Below are 16,945 nucleotides of genomic sequence, written 5' to 3'. Positions count from 1 at the left end.
GGCATCTGGCAATATGGTGTCCTGGATTTTGGCTTCAAGGTGTTGGAGGGTATGGTTTTGGGGGGAAAGCTCCTATTAGCACCAATGGGAGCTTCCCCCCTAAACCTTATAGCTGTGAGGGAGGGAGCATTTGTTGTCAAAGTCACTACTGGGATGTAGTAAACACTCCCCGTCCCATACACTGCAGTCCCACTCGAACTCTGCCCCTTATTGTCAGGGGCTGGGCAGAGGAAGAGTGGTGGAGACCACCTCCCCATCCTGACCCTTCCAGGGAGGAGGAAGAGGAAGACAGTATAGATTTACAACAGGGGTTTGCGGGAGGTCACAGCTCAGAGGCAGATGAGGGGAAAAGTCGGGAAATAATGGGAGAGAAGGAGCAGGCAGAGCTGGAGCAGGAGCTGGCTGACACATCGTCACTAGAAAGCATTCCAGACCCCAGAACCCAGCAAGCCTTAAAAGTAGGAGAGCAAAGAGCTCAAAGACAGAGGGCACTTATTGGCACCCATAGAGGAGGAGGTGATGATGATCAATGAGGAAGTGGGAGAAAAAGGGGGGGTGGAGATTCACTCAGGACAATGCCATGAGGCTGGGTTCCATAGGCTCTCTCTGTAAAGTTTGAAATAAAAAAGGACTGTAAGAAATTTTCCTTCACTTTATTCTTTCCTGGGCAACCAGCCGGGAGCCGCTGACAGCACCCTGACACCTATGCCTGTAATAAAATAAAACCACAGGTTTAGGTGCTCATCACCCACTTAAATACCAAATTGATTGCTGTGCTCTGTAGGTGAGGACCTCCTGAAGATACCATCGCATCAGGAGTTTCATTCCATTCAGTAAAGGAATTGGGCCTTTAGTGTTGTGGCACCCACCCCTTGGAATGCCCTCCAACTGAAGATTAGACAGGCACCACTCTTTTTGGGTCCTTGCTGAATTCCTTCCTCTTCCTACAAGCCTTTTAAAGTATAAATCTTTCCCAGCCTGCAGCTGTATTGGAATTGTTTTGAAGATCTTTTAACTGTTTTATCGCTTGCGTGTTTGCTGCCCTGCACACCTTTAGGAGGAAGGGCAGGCTATACCTTTAATAAACAAAATAAAATAATGTCTAGTTTGGCCCTGATGGCGCAAATCAGGCCATAGGCAAACATACAGAACTGGATATGGATAAATACATACACACACCTTTGTTTGCCCTGCCAACATCATGGCTTTCATAAAGAACTTGCCCTCTCCTCATGCTATCTTCATACCTTAGGGAAGATAGAGAAACGTGCGTTTCTCTGCTTCAGGAACAGAGAAGAGAATATCCTTTCTCAGATGTGACAACCAGAACTGTATACTGTACAGTATTCCAAATGCGGCTGTACCATAGATTTGTAATCTTGCAGAACCCATGCCTTTTTCTTTTATTTGCATAACGGCAGTATACCTTGCTTGTAAGAGTGCTGATAATGCCAAGGTTGCAGGTTCGATCCCCGTATGGGACAGCTGCATATTCCTGCATTGCAGGGGGTTGGACTAGATGATCCTCAGGGTCCCTTCCAACTCTGTGATTCTGTGATTATTTATATTGGCAGTTTTATTTTTGATTCATTTACTGGTGATCCCTAGCGTGGAATTTACCACTTGCACAGCCACCACACAATGGGTCGACATCTTCCTTGAGCTATCCTCTATGACCACAAGGTCACCTTCCTGGTCAGTTGCCACCAGTTCAGTCTCCATTAACATATATGTGAAACTCTTTTTTTTTTTTTGCCCCAACGTGCATCAATTTACACTGTTTTACACTGAATGGCAAAGCAGTTATCTCCAAGAACATTGGAAGCTGCCTTATACCAAGTCAGACTTTGGGCTCATACTAGTTCAGTGGCTCTTCAAGGTTCCATGCAGGGATATTTTCTGTTCCTACCTGGAGGAGCCAGGAACCTATTGCTTGCAAATAATGGGTACTACCACTGAGCTATTGGCCTGCCCAAACCATACCTGTCTTTCCAGCACAGATACTGGGAGGGTGATGCTCGCAAGCATACTGCACTTAGCATATGTGCAGAAAATGCCAAATGGACTGTTATACTCACAATAGGATGTCCAGGCTGAGGCAGGAACCACTGAGTGAAAAGTGAAGTATGAGACTCGCTCCAAACACTCCCTTCGACTTGTGGCTCTTAGCCCCTTGCTGACTCATTCACTATCTAAACAACCGGGATAGACTTTTATATACAGTGTGTGGGTTGGCTGCTACATGACTTTGGAATGAACCGGGGATTTCAGTAATTCAGTGCCTCGTTTGCCACCTCCCACGTTTACCTTAGGATGGGCCAACTGGCATCCAACCCCAGAATTTCAAAACATGAACTCTTACAAGCAAGGTATAAAGGGGGGGGGGGAGAGAAGCATGGATTTTGCAAGATTCAACTTGTTTCCCCACTCCCTGATCAATTGTTCTCTTACGTGTTAAAATAGTTCAAACTGGGAGAGCCAAAGTACACCTTGCACCCAAACACAATTAATTAATGAATACATTGAGACCCCACCTATTTCCTCCAAGGAGCTCAAGGTGACATACCTGGCACTCAAACCTTTCAGATTATTCTTACAACAACCCTGTGGTGCTGGTTAGGCAGAGAGCTGGAGACTGTGGTGTAACTGACTTGTAAAAGCGATATGCCGTAAATGTTTTGTAGAGAGATGTTTGCTAGCTATAAGCTAAGGTGTGAGTGCAAGGGGGAAAGTGAGAGAGGGATGGGATGTTGGGGTCGTGCGATGATGGGCTGGATGTGGAGTTAGGACAGGTGTGTGTGTGAAGGAAAGAGGCAGGTGAGTTTGGGAGGGAGAAGCAGAAGGGTGGCTGGTTTGGGTGCTGAGGAGCAGAGGATAAAGGATAGGATTAGGATTTGCCTTAGGTATAGAGTTATAAGCACATGTTACAGAATACGAAGCATCCAAATACAGTATTATTGGAAACAAACCCAGTGTGTGATCACATTTATAGCAATGTGTACAGTTCTGGTCGCCTTACCTCAAAAAGGATATTGTACAGTTGGAAAAGGGCAACCCAAAAAATCAAGGAGTGGGGGGGGTGACTCCCTTAGGAAGAAACATTGCAGCATTGGGGACTTTTTAGTTTAGAAAAAAAGGCAAGTCAGTTAACATGAGAGATGAAAGTATGCTATTTCGGCTCTGTCGATTTCTCATTTCCCCAATCTTAAATTCAGTTCACCACATTTCTGCATCAATTTGTGATTATTATTATTTTAAACAGAAAAAGACTTCGTGAAAATTCACTGGCGTTTTAGTGTGAATTTCTCCCAATAAACCCACCTCTGGTGGAGGGAGAAAAGTGAAAGCTCCATTGCAGCAGTGCAAGTCTGCTGTTGCAACACCAGGATCCTGCCCTATCAACGAATTTTGTAAGCTGTATTTGTAAGTTTTAAAAACTGAAAAGTGGTACAAACAAACAAACATACCGGTACATACATACACCCCCCCCCTTACAAACATTGAAGCAGAAGGTTGTTTTTTTGTTTTGTTTTTTACAAGGGTGGGAGACTGAGGAAGTTTTACAAGATAGTTCTGAAAGAACATGAATAATTTTGTGTTTTGTTTTGGGTTGTTTTTTTTTAGAAAGAAGCTGCTGCTTTGGAGATCTTTTAAGCTCTGTGTAAAAGGGTGGCTCAGCTGTGATGTCATCCTAGGAGCCTTAATGAATGAAATTAACAGATAATGAGATATCAGATGAGGCAAGAATACGAGGGAACGGGACGTCAATATTCAAGAAATGGGTAGGTGGAGGAAATTATAAGCAGGGAGGAAAGCTGTATATGGAAAAACTGACTCAAGTATTAAACATCTTAAGGCTTGGGTTCCTTTTCATCATTTGCACTCAAAGAAACTGCCAGAGAGAAACATTTTGCTGCTGATTTACTTCCATTAAGAGCTACTTCAGTTGCTTCTGGACTTTGAAATATTTTTGAGACACTTTGACATTACCCCCATCCTGCCTCAGTGACATGTACGTCCTGGGCAGTGGGGACATACACAAACACAGAAACTTCATACAGTGGAGTAGCAAATCATTCCCTCACAGTTCAAGTTGTAGAGTGGGGGTGGGAGCAAAGGGCCATATTCCTTTCTGAGCTATCTACTGGGGGCCAGATGGCAGTGGTATGTGGGGCCAGAGGCAAAAGTAGGCAGAGCGGTAAATGTGACCCCCCCCCTTTGTGCAGTAGCTTAGATTCCACACACAAACAAACACTTCTCTACCTCCATCTAGGAACAGGTGGGTAGCCGTGTTGGTCTGCCATAGTCGAAACAAAATAGAAAATTCTTTCCAGTAGCACCTTAGAGACCAACTGAGTTTGTTCTTGGTATGAGCTTTCGTGTGCATGCACACGAAAGCTCATACCAAGAACAAACTCAGTTGGTCTCTAAGGTGCTACTGGAAAGAATTTTCTATTTTGTTCCATCTAGGAAGCGAGAAGCAAGGATATATTCCAGCAACCAGGCAAAGAGGGTGTAAGCCAGTCTGGCAAGGGGTGTGTCTGTGGCAGGGGTGTGGCAGGGGTTCCCCACTGCTGGTATATATTACCTCAGAAAGCCAGTTAAGTTATTTTGGTGCCTGAAGCGAAAAGATCTTCCAACCTCCCACACAGTAAACACAGAACAATAATAAATTAAATTTTTGCTGTAGCAAAGACAAGCTGTCTGATGGCTGTGATAGGACCCCGTTGTTTGGATCCATTTCGCTGCACACACGAAAGCCTTGCAAATATAAGCTGCACCACTAACAGAGGGAGATTTGGGAAGATGAAGCCACGTGTAGCGTACTAGGGCTGTTTGTTGGCTCCAGCTGAATCCCAGCTCCAAAACTAAATCGGGCCAATTCAGGTCAACCCGAGGTTTGGCTGGAGTGGGCTGATAGCCCCAGATCAACTGGGCTCAGTTCAGGTCCATCTGTGGCAGTCTAGGGCTGGCAAAGGAAGGGGTCACTCAGCTGATGAGAACTGAGGGTGGGGAGGAGATGCAGGGAGGAAGCTGGCCTGCGTGCATTCCTGTCTCCCTCCACTGCATGTTTAATTAAGGTTTGAAAGCACAATTAAATACTGTGCAAGGCCCCCAATTCAGTTATGGGCCTAGATCTGGGTTGCATTGGTCCTAGGTTATCCTGGGAGGGATCAGGTTTGCTCTGAAGCACCATATCATGCCTCAAATCAGATTGGGTGGGCTGTGTGCCGCCCTAATTTTAACTCAGCTCTGTTTTGTCCATTGAAATGAATAGGTTTTTCAAGTGGGAGAGCTCCATTTGCACATCAAAGCTGTCACCTCCATTAAAAAAAAGTCTGGATCAGAGGGAATGTATCTGTGCTAAGCGAATGATGTTCGAGGACATATTTCTTATGGGCTCTTCAACGATGTGTAAAGGGGTGTATTCCCAGCCAAAGAAAAATTTGCAGGCTGCACTCATTTTTATACAATGATTGGAACCTGAGCTGCTGACCTGAGCCCCGAAATGCATGTAAAAGGCCAGAGGAAGAGCACTGGTCCTTCCCACATCCTCTTTCAGTTCTACGTGTGAGCTCAGTTCAGCACGCAAGCTACTAACCAGAGCCTTAAAAAGCACACAAAGCTTTCCAAGGCTCAGATTGTCGTGCGTCTGGACAGTGGAACAGAAAGCAGAACATCTAAGAGGGTAAGAGAGGAAAGGAGCCTAGGGCAATGAAACAAGCTGGGAGACAGCTGGAATGTGAGTGGAGAAAAGATTCGGTCGAATGCAACCAAACACTGGCGAGGGCTCAAGACTCAGCCTACCTAGTGGCAGTGAAGGCAGCAAAGAAGGCATACTTTGTTGTCACCATCGCAACCACTGGAGAACTTTTCTGGGTAGTGCAGGGCCTCTTCTTTCAATCTGGCCTAAAGGATTTGGTAGAACCGACGGTAGCTTGCTATGACTTGTTTGCAAAGCATTTCGAGGACAAAACTGCTTACATACACTAGGATCTTGACTCCATTGTAGTAGTAGATAAATTTCAAGGGGTGTCCAGAGCACTATTTAGTCTTGTTGTGTTGGATGAGTTTCAGTTAGTAAGGGACAAGGATGCGGACAAGGTGCTTTGATCAGTTAAGGTGACAACCTGTGCTCTGGACCCTTGCCCCACTTGGCTGATAAAAACTAGCAGGGAGGGGACAGTTGGCTGGGCCAGGGAGGTGATTAATGCTTCCTTGTGAGAGGGGGTGATCCCTTCCTGCTTGTAACTTCCGGCCAGCTGTTAATCTCTCCTTCTTGGGCAAGGTTCTTGAGCGCGTGATTGCAAACCAGATCCAGGTGTTCTTGGAGGAAACTAATTTTCTAGATCCATTTCAGCTGGGGTTTACACCCAGTTTGGGCGCAGAAATTGCTTTGGCCACCCTGTATGATGACCTCTGTCAGGAGAGAGACAGAAGAAATGTGTCCCTGTTAATTCTCCTCAACTTCTCAGCAGCATTTGATGCCATCAATCATGGTATACTTATGGAATGGCTGTCTAGGTTGGGGGTGGATGGCACCACTTTTGGTGGTTCCAGTCCTACTTGGATGGATGTTTCCAGAAGCTGATGCTTGGGGAGTCTTTTTTTGGTCCCGTGGAGCCTTCCTTGAGGTTCCCCACAGTTTGATTTTATCCTCTATGCTGTTTAACATCTACAAGAAACCGCCAAGTGGGGTTATACAGAGGTTTGGAGTATTCTGTCAAGCCCTACTTCTCCTTTACATCTGCAGGTGAGGCAGTGGGTGTGCTGGACTGTTGTCTTTCCTCGGTAATGGACTGGATGACAGCCAACAAACTGAAGCTAAATCCAGATAAAACTGAGGTACTGTTAGTGGGTGGTTCCCTAGAGCAGATGGATGAGAGGTTGTCTGCTCATGATGGGGTTATACTCCCTCTGAAGGAGTAGCTACGTAGCTTGGAAGTACCGTTGCTTGAGGCTCAGGTGCCCTTTGTGGTACAGAGTGCCTTCCATCACCTTTGGCTAGTGGTCCAAAATCCTGAGAAGTGCAATTTGTTGAGGGCACTGATAGTTGTTAGGAGACCCCTTTTTTCTTCACAGAGTTACAATTCCTAGAGTGTTTTGTTAATCAATGCCTCTTCCCAGGAAATTCTGAGAACTGAAGCTTAATTGCCCTCAACAAATTAAGTTCCCAGGATTCTTTGGGGAGGGAACCATGACTATTAAAAGGAGTATAATAGTGCTTTGAATGAATGGGATAGTAATCAGCTAAGTTTTACTCAAGAGTAGACCTATTGGACTGGATTCAACAAAATAGATATGCTAGCAGGAGTCAGCACAACAGGGCTTTTACCCCTTTCTCCTCTCCCTGTGTGCCCACACCCCATCACCTCTAAGGAGTCAGGAGAAACCCCAGAACAACATTTCATATAATAGTTCTTTAACTTTATGGTTTATGGTTTGGATGTGACTGATTAACTGATTAGCATCATAGATAATTTATGAGCTTGGCTGATAGCCATTATAACCAAAATAACGATGCGATTGTAACTATGGACTGTGAAGTCCTTCTTTACATTCTTGATAATTGTTGCTCAAAGATGACATGTATTGAAGCAACCTCATTCTCGGTATGTTTTTCAACCAGTTTCTACGATTCAATCAATAAAAACTAAGAAAGTCACATGAAAGTTCGGGTGGGGGGGGGAAGATATGTGACTTGGAGGTGTGTTCGAGTGTGTGAGAGAGGGATTTGCTCTGCTCCAAACTGCTCCTTTGCATTTTATTTACCATGGTTGCCATTTCAAGCCACACCTTTCCGTTAAAGATCGGTACTTGTCAATGAAGGAAGTTAATGTTTGATCAAAACCTTCTGGAGAGGCTTAGAAACTGCCAAGGGTTCTGAGAGACACAGGCAGGCACCACCATCTTGGGCAGGTGTGGAAATACACTTCAGAGCAGATCGAGGTTTTTGTGCACGAGGTAAGAGGTGATCTTTTAAACAAGATTTATTGGGGAGGTTTTCATACCGTTTGAGATTCTTTTGATCGTTCTTGTCAGCCAGAATTTGCTTCCCTGCTGCTTGTGAGGGCTGTTTGCTGTTACAAGCCAGTCTCTGCTAGGAGTTTCTTTTGTTTGTTACAAAATCCAAAAGTTCCTTTGTGGAGGGCGAGGCTATCAGCGGCTATTAGCCACAATGGCTATCTATGTTCTACCTGCACTGCTGGCAGCAGTGTCTCTCTGAATGCTAGTAGCTGGGAATCACAACAAGTGAGGAGAGCACAGTTGCACCCAGGTCCTGCTTCTACTCTTCCTTTGGCTGCCCACTGTGAGAACCAGGATGGAATGGGCCTTTGGCCTGATCCACCAAGGCTTTTCTTATGCTCTTATGTCCCTGTCCATGTCAGGTGACGCAATCTATATTTCATATTTCTGCAGGTAGAACTGGAGGGACCTAGAGGGAGAAAAGGGGAGCTTGCACTAAGCATCCTCCCTAGAGGAAGGGTGCAGATGGTGGACTGTATGAGAGCCAGTGTGGTGTAGTGGTTAAGAGCAGTAGACTCGTAATCTGGGGAATTGGGTTCGCATCTCCGCTCCTCCACATGCAGCTGCTGGGTGACCTTGGGCTAGTCACTCTTCTCTGAAGTCTCTCAGCCCCACTCACCTCACAGAGTGTTTGTTGTGGGGGAGGAAGGGAACGGAGAATGTTAGCCGCTTTGAGACTCCTTCGGGTAGTGAAAAGCGGGATATCAAATCCAAACTCTATGATAACAGTAGTGAGCCCCTATTACTGCATTCTCAATAGCAACCCTGCTGGGTGTTCCACAAGTCCCTCGGTTCCCTGCTACTTTGAAAGTCCTCACTGTTTCGGGGGGGGTTCCTTAATTTGTGCCTTAATTCGTCCCTCTTGGAGTCTATTTTCTATCCTTCTTTGGTTATAAAGAACCAAGAGAAACCTCACTCCCTTGCATTATAGGGCAGTTAGGACAGGATATTGTTTTTAGGTCCAAAGGTTCTTTTCCTCCGGTGCAAAGAGCTTTCTCGGGCGGAGGAAGCCTTCTTCTGACTGAGGAGGGAAACCTTTGGATCCAGTCGGTTTGCTTGCTGTGGGGCAGAAGAAGGGACTTGTTGCAAAGGAGAGCCTAAGCCCCATAATCTGTGCCTGTCCTACCTTCCTGCCAACTCCCCTTGCTTAACTGGTGATTTGCTTTGTCTGAGTTTTCCTTTAATTTAAAAAGAAAATCTGATACTTACTACCTCCCAATGAACAAAGGGGAATCATATCCTTGTGGGAAAGGGTTTTTCTGTCTGGGGAGGCCCCATGGCGGTTCGCAGCGGTGGCTGCTGCCCATTGTGACAGGCAGGGAGGAAGGCAGGGAGGCCAACAGTAGATGGCGCCAGAGGGGCTGAACCAGCCAATTCTGGTTTTATTCAGGTGTCTTCCTCCCTGCAACTGGTAGTACAGTTGAATGGAGTTACTTGCTTGCCTGAACGTTTAAACCTGCTCATAACAGCTACTCAATAACTTTTCTGTGAATGTTTTATAGGAATTGGAACAATTGGAATGGAAGTTCTCACCAAGATGCTTAAAATATATCCACATCACTTTGGGTGTCTCCTTATACTTCATCTGGTAAGTCAAGAAACGCCATAGGTAAAGGTAAAGGGACCCCTGACCATTAGGTCCAGTCATGTCCGACTCTGGGGTTGCGGCGCTCATCTCGCATTACTGGCCGAGGGAGCCGGCGTACACCTTCCGGGTCATGTGGCCAGCATGACTAAGCCGCTTCTGGAGAACCAGAGCAGCGCACGGAAACGCCGTTTACCTTCCCGCTGGAGCGGTCCCTATTTATCTACTTGCACTTTGACGTGGTTTCGAACTGCTAGGTGGGCAGGTGCTGGGACCAAGCAATGGGAGCACACCCCGTCACAGGGATTCAAACCGCCGACCTTCTGATCAGCAAGCCCTAGGCTCTGTGGTTTAACCCACAGCACCACCTGCGTCCCTAAGAAACGCCATAGGAACTCTCTAAATAACTATTTGGGAAGAAACACTTTATTCTGGCCATATGTCATGGCAATTCCAGAGATCACGATGGGAAGAGTCTTTTGTTGGGTGCTTTGTTTGTTTATTTATTTATTTATACATTTTCTAATTTGCACTCACCCATAGGATCATGCCAGGAAAATCAATGTCCTTTCCCTACAGCAGGAACAGATAGATAGGAGACAGGGATTGTCACTTGTTTGAGTTAATGAATGCGGAGAAATCACTTCTGAAAATTTATCAGCATTATAGAGTGACTTTCTCCTGATATAAAGTTTTTGTATGCTTTCTTTGGGCAATATATACATTTTTGCAAGCAATTTCTCCATATGTAATACGTTTTTTTTAAATTTTCATGAATATGTGTATTTTTATGCACTCTTTCACCTAACAGACACATTTTTGTACAACTGGAGAACCGCATCACAAAATTTAGACAAGTGTGAGTTTTGAAAGATAATTGCTGTCTGGTTTGTGCATTGCTTTAGGAAGTCAGAATTAAGGAGTCAAATATCTTCCCCATTCCTAGCAATAAGTGATGCCATTCCCCCACCTGCACAATTTTGGGAAACTTTTTTTTAAATAAAAAAATATTTTCATTTTTAAAATTAATGTTCAAGAAAGTTTGGAAGCTGTTCACTTCCTAACTATACAATACCAGCACAGGAGCACCCTGCTTTTTAAAGCAGCAAACAGCATTAAGACTAACATAGAGGGCAATGCATCACCCATTTGTAAACCTTTTGTTTTAAATTTTTGGAGAGAAAAAAATTGGGGATGTGCTTCTTGAGTCCCACCTAGGGATGGGGGAGAAATTTGTTTCACTTTACATTTTTAGACAAACCAACCTAATTTTCCCTTTCTGAAACAGTACACAAACCAAAAGACAGCCATTCGCTAGAATTTGTAATGCAGTTCCCCAAGAAGAAGAAGAAGAAAAGTTTTAAGATTTGTATTTTAGGGGAAAATGTGAATAAAAATGCATATACTCCTGAGAATAACATATTGTTACAGGCCACCCAAATCTGCATAGCAGTGTGAGATTTCAGGAGTTTCAACTGCATTTACCTGCATTTCAACTGTGTTTCCTTTCGGGCAATGAGGCACAGCAGAGACTGTGGTGTCTTCGTGATATATGGTTTATTTACACACAGTGCTTTTTTCTGGGGGGACGCAGGGGGACGCATACGCCTAAACATTTTGTGAATCTAAGTTTGGCCTCATTGAGGGGCAGTATTTCGTTCAATATGAGTAGGAAAATGAGAGTCCCCCTAAACTTTATTTTAAAGAAAAAAAGCACTGTTTACACATATATAAAACCTGAGCCCACAATGGAGGTGCTGACAGCACTGCTTCAAGATGTTCTTGCTTCTCCCATAGTCATAGCAGCCTTGGACTTAAGCAGACCTCAGCCATTGCTCTCAAATAATGCTCCCTGACTCTCCCTCCACCCTGCTGCTTACTATCTCCAGTGCAACCCTAACTCCTAACTGCAATCCTAACACCCCCACCCCAAAAACACTGGCACTGGCTTTTAAGTTACAGGTGGGTAGCCGTGTTGGTCTGCCATAGTCAAAACAAAATCGAAAGTTCTTTCTAGTAGCACCTTAGAGACCAACTGAGTTTGTTCCTGGTATGAGCTTTCGTGTGCATGCACACTTCTTCAGATACTGGCTTTTAAAACTAACTTTCAGTTGAGGGAGGGAGCCCACTCATTTGCAAATGAGATTTACCCTTGATCTTTTGTCATCCTGATCATTCATTACCCCCCAGACTACTGTCTCAAGTTAGGTAAAGGTAAAGGTACCCCTGACCGTTAGGTCCAGTCGCGGACAACTCTGGGGTTGCGGCGCTCATCTCGCTCTATAGGCCGAGGGAGCTGGCGTTTGTCCACAGACAGCTTCCGGGTTATGTGGCCAGCATGACTAAGCCGCTTCTGGCGAACCAGAATAGTGCACGGAAATGCCGTTTACCTTCCCGCTGGAGCAGTACCTATTTATCTACTTGCACTTTGATGTGCTTTCGAACTGCTAGGTGGGCAGGAGTAGGGACCGAGCAACGGGAGCTCACCACATCGCGGAGATTTTATCCGCCGACCTTCTTATCGGCAAACCCTAGTCTCAGTGGTTTAGACCACAGTGCCACCCGCGTCCTCAAGTTAGTCCTGGCTTAATTAGCTATTGACACACCACAGGAAGCAAACCTACACAAGTTTACCCCATTCTATTTAATGGGACTTCCAATTAACTTCCAATTAAGGATTGCAGTCTGTTAGGACTAGTAGAAATCAGTGTGCCTTTGGGATGGAGGTATTAGAAGCAATACTTTAGCATGTTTACACTTAGCTAAATCCTCTGCCCGGAAGCTCCCTTAACATTGAGCTGTATGTTGTCATCCTTGAGCGGGGTATCTATGGAAAGAAATATAATATTTAAGATATATATCAAATTAAGTTAAATTATTCCCTCTATTTCTAAAGTTCAGAGGGGAATGTAGATCCTTATGTAGCCAGAGAGGAATATATCACCAAGCTTATGGGAACCCTGAGGTTGGCAGAAGTACAAAAATCCTTTGGAAGAAAACCCCCAAAATAGCCCCATGAAGACTGAAGCAGACTCAGTGGCCATGGAATGCTGACATATTGCTGGGGAAGCGAGTGGGAATGGAATGGAATGGAATGGAGTATTTTTGAGAAGGGTGTGGCTGGTTAAACAGCAATACTCCACTCTGCAAAAAAAAATTGTTGCAGATCCCACCTGTCAATAGCACAATACCAAATGTCCACTTACATTTTAAAAAGCAGATATATTTCATAATTATATTGTGGAACAGGCACCCAACAAACACTTCCCCACATCTCTGACTTGATATATGGCCGAAACAAAATAGAAAATTCTTTCCAGTAGCACCTTAGAGACCAACTGAGTTTGTTCTTGGTATGAGCTTTCGTGTGCATGCACAGTGTGGTGTAGTGGTTAAGAGCAGTAGACTCGTAATCTGGGGAATTGGGTTCGCATCTCCGCTCCTCCACATGCAGCTGCTGGGTGACCTTGGGCTAGTCACTCTTCTCTGCATGCACACGAAAGCTCATACAAAGAACAAACTCAGTTGGTCTCTAAGGTGCTACTGGAAAGAATTTTCTATTTTGTTTCGACTATGGCAGACCAACACGGCTACCCACCTGTAACTTGATATATGGCATGATTGGATTTAGCCTAATTTGGTTTTTCAGCAGCAAATGAACTGGTTTGTTATCATCAGACATATGCACCAGAGTCCAGTATCAGTGACCCACACTACATTATGCCCACAAACTACACATTCTTCTCCTTGAAGTCCCGATGACTATTGTGTGTCTGATTCGGGGTATACTTTTTCCCAGACAGGTGATCTGGATTGTCTGCTCCCTCTGCAAATCAGACAAGCTGTAGGCAGGAGTGGCCCAAGACATTTTGCACCTTTCCCAAATCCATGTCCAGAAGCCAATCCGAGTGGCAGTTGTATCTTACTTCATTTATTTATTTATTTATTTAAAATAAATTTTTATTGGTTTTCACAAATTATAACACAAACAAATAACCCTAAACAAACAAACAGATAACAAACAATAATACAATTATTAAAAACCACTTAAATCTTAATGCACCTATCTTCTTCCTTATCATTGTAGGTTGACTTCCTCACGTCCTCTCTTCCTGCGTTCCTTGAGAATCATCTTTAGTAATTTCTTTACATTATTAAAATCATTTTTATAGACTATCCTTAACATCTCTTCTTATCTATTATCCTTATCCTTTATTCAAACAATTATATACCTTAAATCTATCGTCTAAATCTACAGCCTATCCTATCTTTCAGCTTACTTCTACTCTTTAATCTTACAATAATTTTTTAAATACAATTTACATTTCTTCCAATCTTCTTCCACTGCGTCATCCCTCTGGTCACGAAGTTTCCCAGTCACTTTAATAGCTATCCTATAACAGTATCCTCATTGGCAGTACGGGGCAGCAAGCTAGCCTAGACAGCACAACACAAACCATTTGGCACACACAGCTCTGTCCTCCAACACCAACCCACCCAGCATTGCCGCCTGAGGCAGCTATCTCTAATGGTATAGCTGGCCCTGGCAGTGTAAAGGGTAAAGGACCCCTGGATGGTTAAAAGTCCAGTCAAAGGTGACTATGGGGTTGTGGCGCTCATCTCGCTTTCAGGCCAAGGGAGCCGACGTTTGTCCGCAGACAGCTTTCTGGGTCATGTGGCCAGCATGACTAAACCATTTCTGACACAACGGGACACTGCTGGACGGAAACCAGAGCGCACGGAAAAGCTGTTAACCTTCACACCGCAGTAGTACCTATTTCTCAACTTGCACTGGCATGCTTTTGAACTGCTAGGTTGGCATGAGCAGGGACAGAGCAATGGGAGCTCACCCCGTTGTGGGGATTTGAACCGCTGACTTTCTGATCGGCAAGCCCAAGAGGCTCAGTGGTTTAGACCACAGCGCCAGTACAGTTAGTCCCCTCCCGAACAAACGATAAGGATGGCCCACGCTTCCTGCTTATTCTAAGGGAAGCAAATGTATCTGCTTTCTCTTCTGCTGCAAGAGAACAGGAAACCTTGTTGTAGACGTGGAACCATGAATTTTTGTACTATGGCTGCTGCCTCTGACCTGACGTGAGATCCTATGAATCATCATGCTGCATTTTAAATATTTCTTGCCAGGGATTTTACTAACTGACGGTTGAAACTGTCCTTTGCTTGCAGCCATTTCATGCAGGCGTTGGAGCAGCTGCCAAACAGTGAATAGAACGAGGAAATAGAAGGAAGTGCCCCTCCTCACTGTTTCATTAAATAATGATTCACCAGGCAGCCCAACATTTTACAGCTCACATAAAACATTTCTAATTGACAGGGAAGGATCTATACACTGATATAAGAACCAAACTTTGAACCCTGGATTTCAGTTAGAGAATTAGACTTTGCTCTTTCCAAACAGACATATTTCCCTATAAAATATGACAGAAGCAGACCTCTATAAACACTTCACCCAATAAAAGATCTTATTTAGTTATACAGAGCTCAATGTATTCCTTTCACCCATTTTGAAGAAAGGAAATGCTATGAACATCATTGGGGCCTTTGGCACAATGTAAGCTAGTGGAACAGATAAACTAGAGCACCTAAATTAGGATAGGAGCACACACACACTTTAAAATGGAGAGACATCCATGCATAATTGCTGAACCATGGCTTGGCCATCAAGGGCATGCATATTCCCGTTTCTCCTCACATGTTCTGATTCTGTAACTTAGTCCCGCAAATGAAGAAACCAATATGTTGTCTCTAAGACAGAATCTGAAAATCACTTCAGTTCATTGGTTCCAGTTCTAGTTTAGAAGCAATCTCTAGTATATCAGAACTGGGCATCGTAGTAAACTATGGTTTGGCCAAACCAGGAAGTGAAGGAAGAAGCTAGAGCTTTAGATGGTGAGATGGAAGGGGAATAGGAGGCATGAGCACATAGGCCTGAGCTGGTGTAGTGAGAGAGCAAAAAAATGCCTCACCTTCTGCTCTGACAGGCATGAACTAGCAGAGCTTGAGAAGCAGCAGTGTATCTGCCACTCACCTCTACCATTCCCACCCCAACTTTGGATTGCCCTGAAATTAAAACAAAGGTTCCCCAGTTGTAAGAACTGTAGAACAGATGATTGTATATGTATTTATAATGAAAGCAAAGAGATAAAAATCCCTGATAAAGGCAAAGAAGAAAAGGTAAAACAGTTGATTAAAGGACAGAGAATGATACTCCTTTTCAAGTATTATTTGGAAAAAAAGAAATGGAACCAGAACAAAATTTTCCTCGGAACACAGTGTTAGTTGTGGGCTGTTCTATGTACAAGCAAAATATATTAAGGGGTTGGGAGGTGAGGAATCACTAGAAAATTCACTCTATGCCAAATGTTTGTGTTTGGCAAAAAAGACCACCTTAGAATTCACAGTATCAGTCAAATGAAAGTCTGAAAGAAATGTCTCATGTGCCTTTAGTTTAGAAGGGCAATAGAGCATATGCGTTGGAAAAAGCTTTGCTTCACAGCATTTATTATCTCTACAGGAGCTCTTGCAGATACTAGGTGGGGAACCAACCTTCGAACAACATGTGCACATGCAACACTTTACTGGACTGTTGAACTTGAGTCATTCCCCATGAATGCTTTGTAGTCACCCTAGCATTTATGGCAAAAGGCAATATACCCTGACCGTATTGTGGAAACAGCATATAAGAACTATGCATCTGTTAAGAAATGCATGTTTGGCTCCGCAAGGTAGCTACTTGCATTTCATGAGCTCAGTGGGACCAACTTTCAAGTGTGTGTAGGATTGCATCTTTACTTACACGGGCTTCATTGTTCTAAGCAGCATGAATGAGTTTGCAAATATTCACAGTATGCCAGATATTCCATTTTCACCATTCACATTTTCTAGTGGGGAAATGCAAAGGAACGAACCAATTCACATTCTATATCTGATTATTTTCGAACTCTAAAATCTGAAAGTCAAATTCTCTTGCTGGAATCTCTGGATTGCTTAGACTTTTGCAAACTTCACACATAAAAACTTAGAAGCTACCGGTATGTTACTGCTAAATACAGTGGTACCTCGCAAGACGAATGCCTCGCACAACGTAAAACTCGCTAGACGAAAGGCATTCGCTAACGAAAGGGTGACTCGCAAGACGAATTTTTCTATGGTCGTGCTTCGCAAGACGAAAATTTCAATGCATTCCTATGGGAATTAAATTCCTATGCATTCCTATGAATTCCTATGGTCGTGCTTCGCAAGACGAATTTTTCGCAATAGGAAACGACTCGCAGAACGAATTAATTTCGTCTTGCGAGGCACCACTGTATCTAT

The sequence above is a fragment of the Lacerta agilis genome, chromosome 7 (assembly GCF_009819535.1).
Source record: "Lacerta agilis isolate rLacAgi1 chromosome 7, rLacAgi1.pri, whole genome shotgun sequence".
NCBI lineage: Eukaryota > Metazoa > Chordata > Lepidosauria > Squamata > Lacertidae > Lacerta > Lacerta agilis.
The sequence above is the reverse complement of the archived record's forward strand: the minus strand, read 5'-3'. Positions refer to the sequence as shown.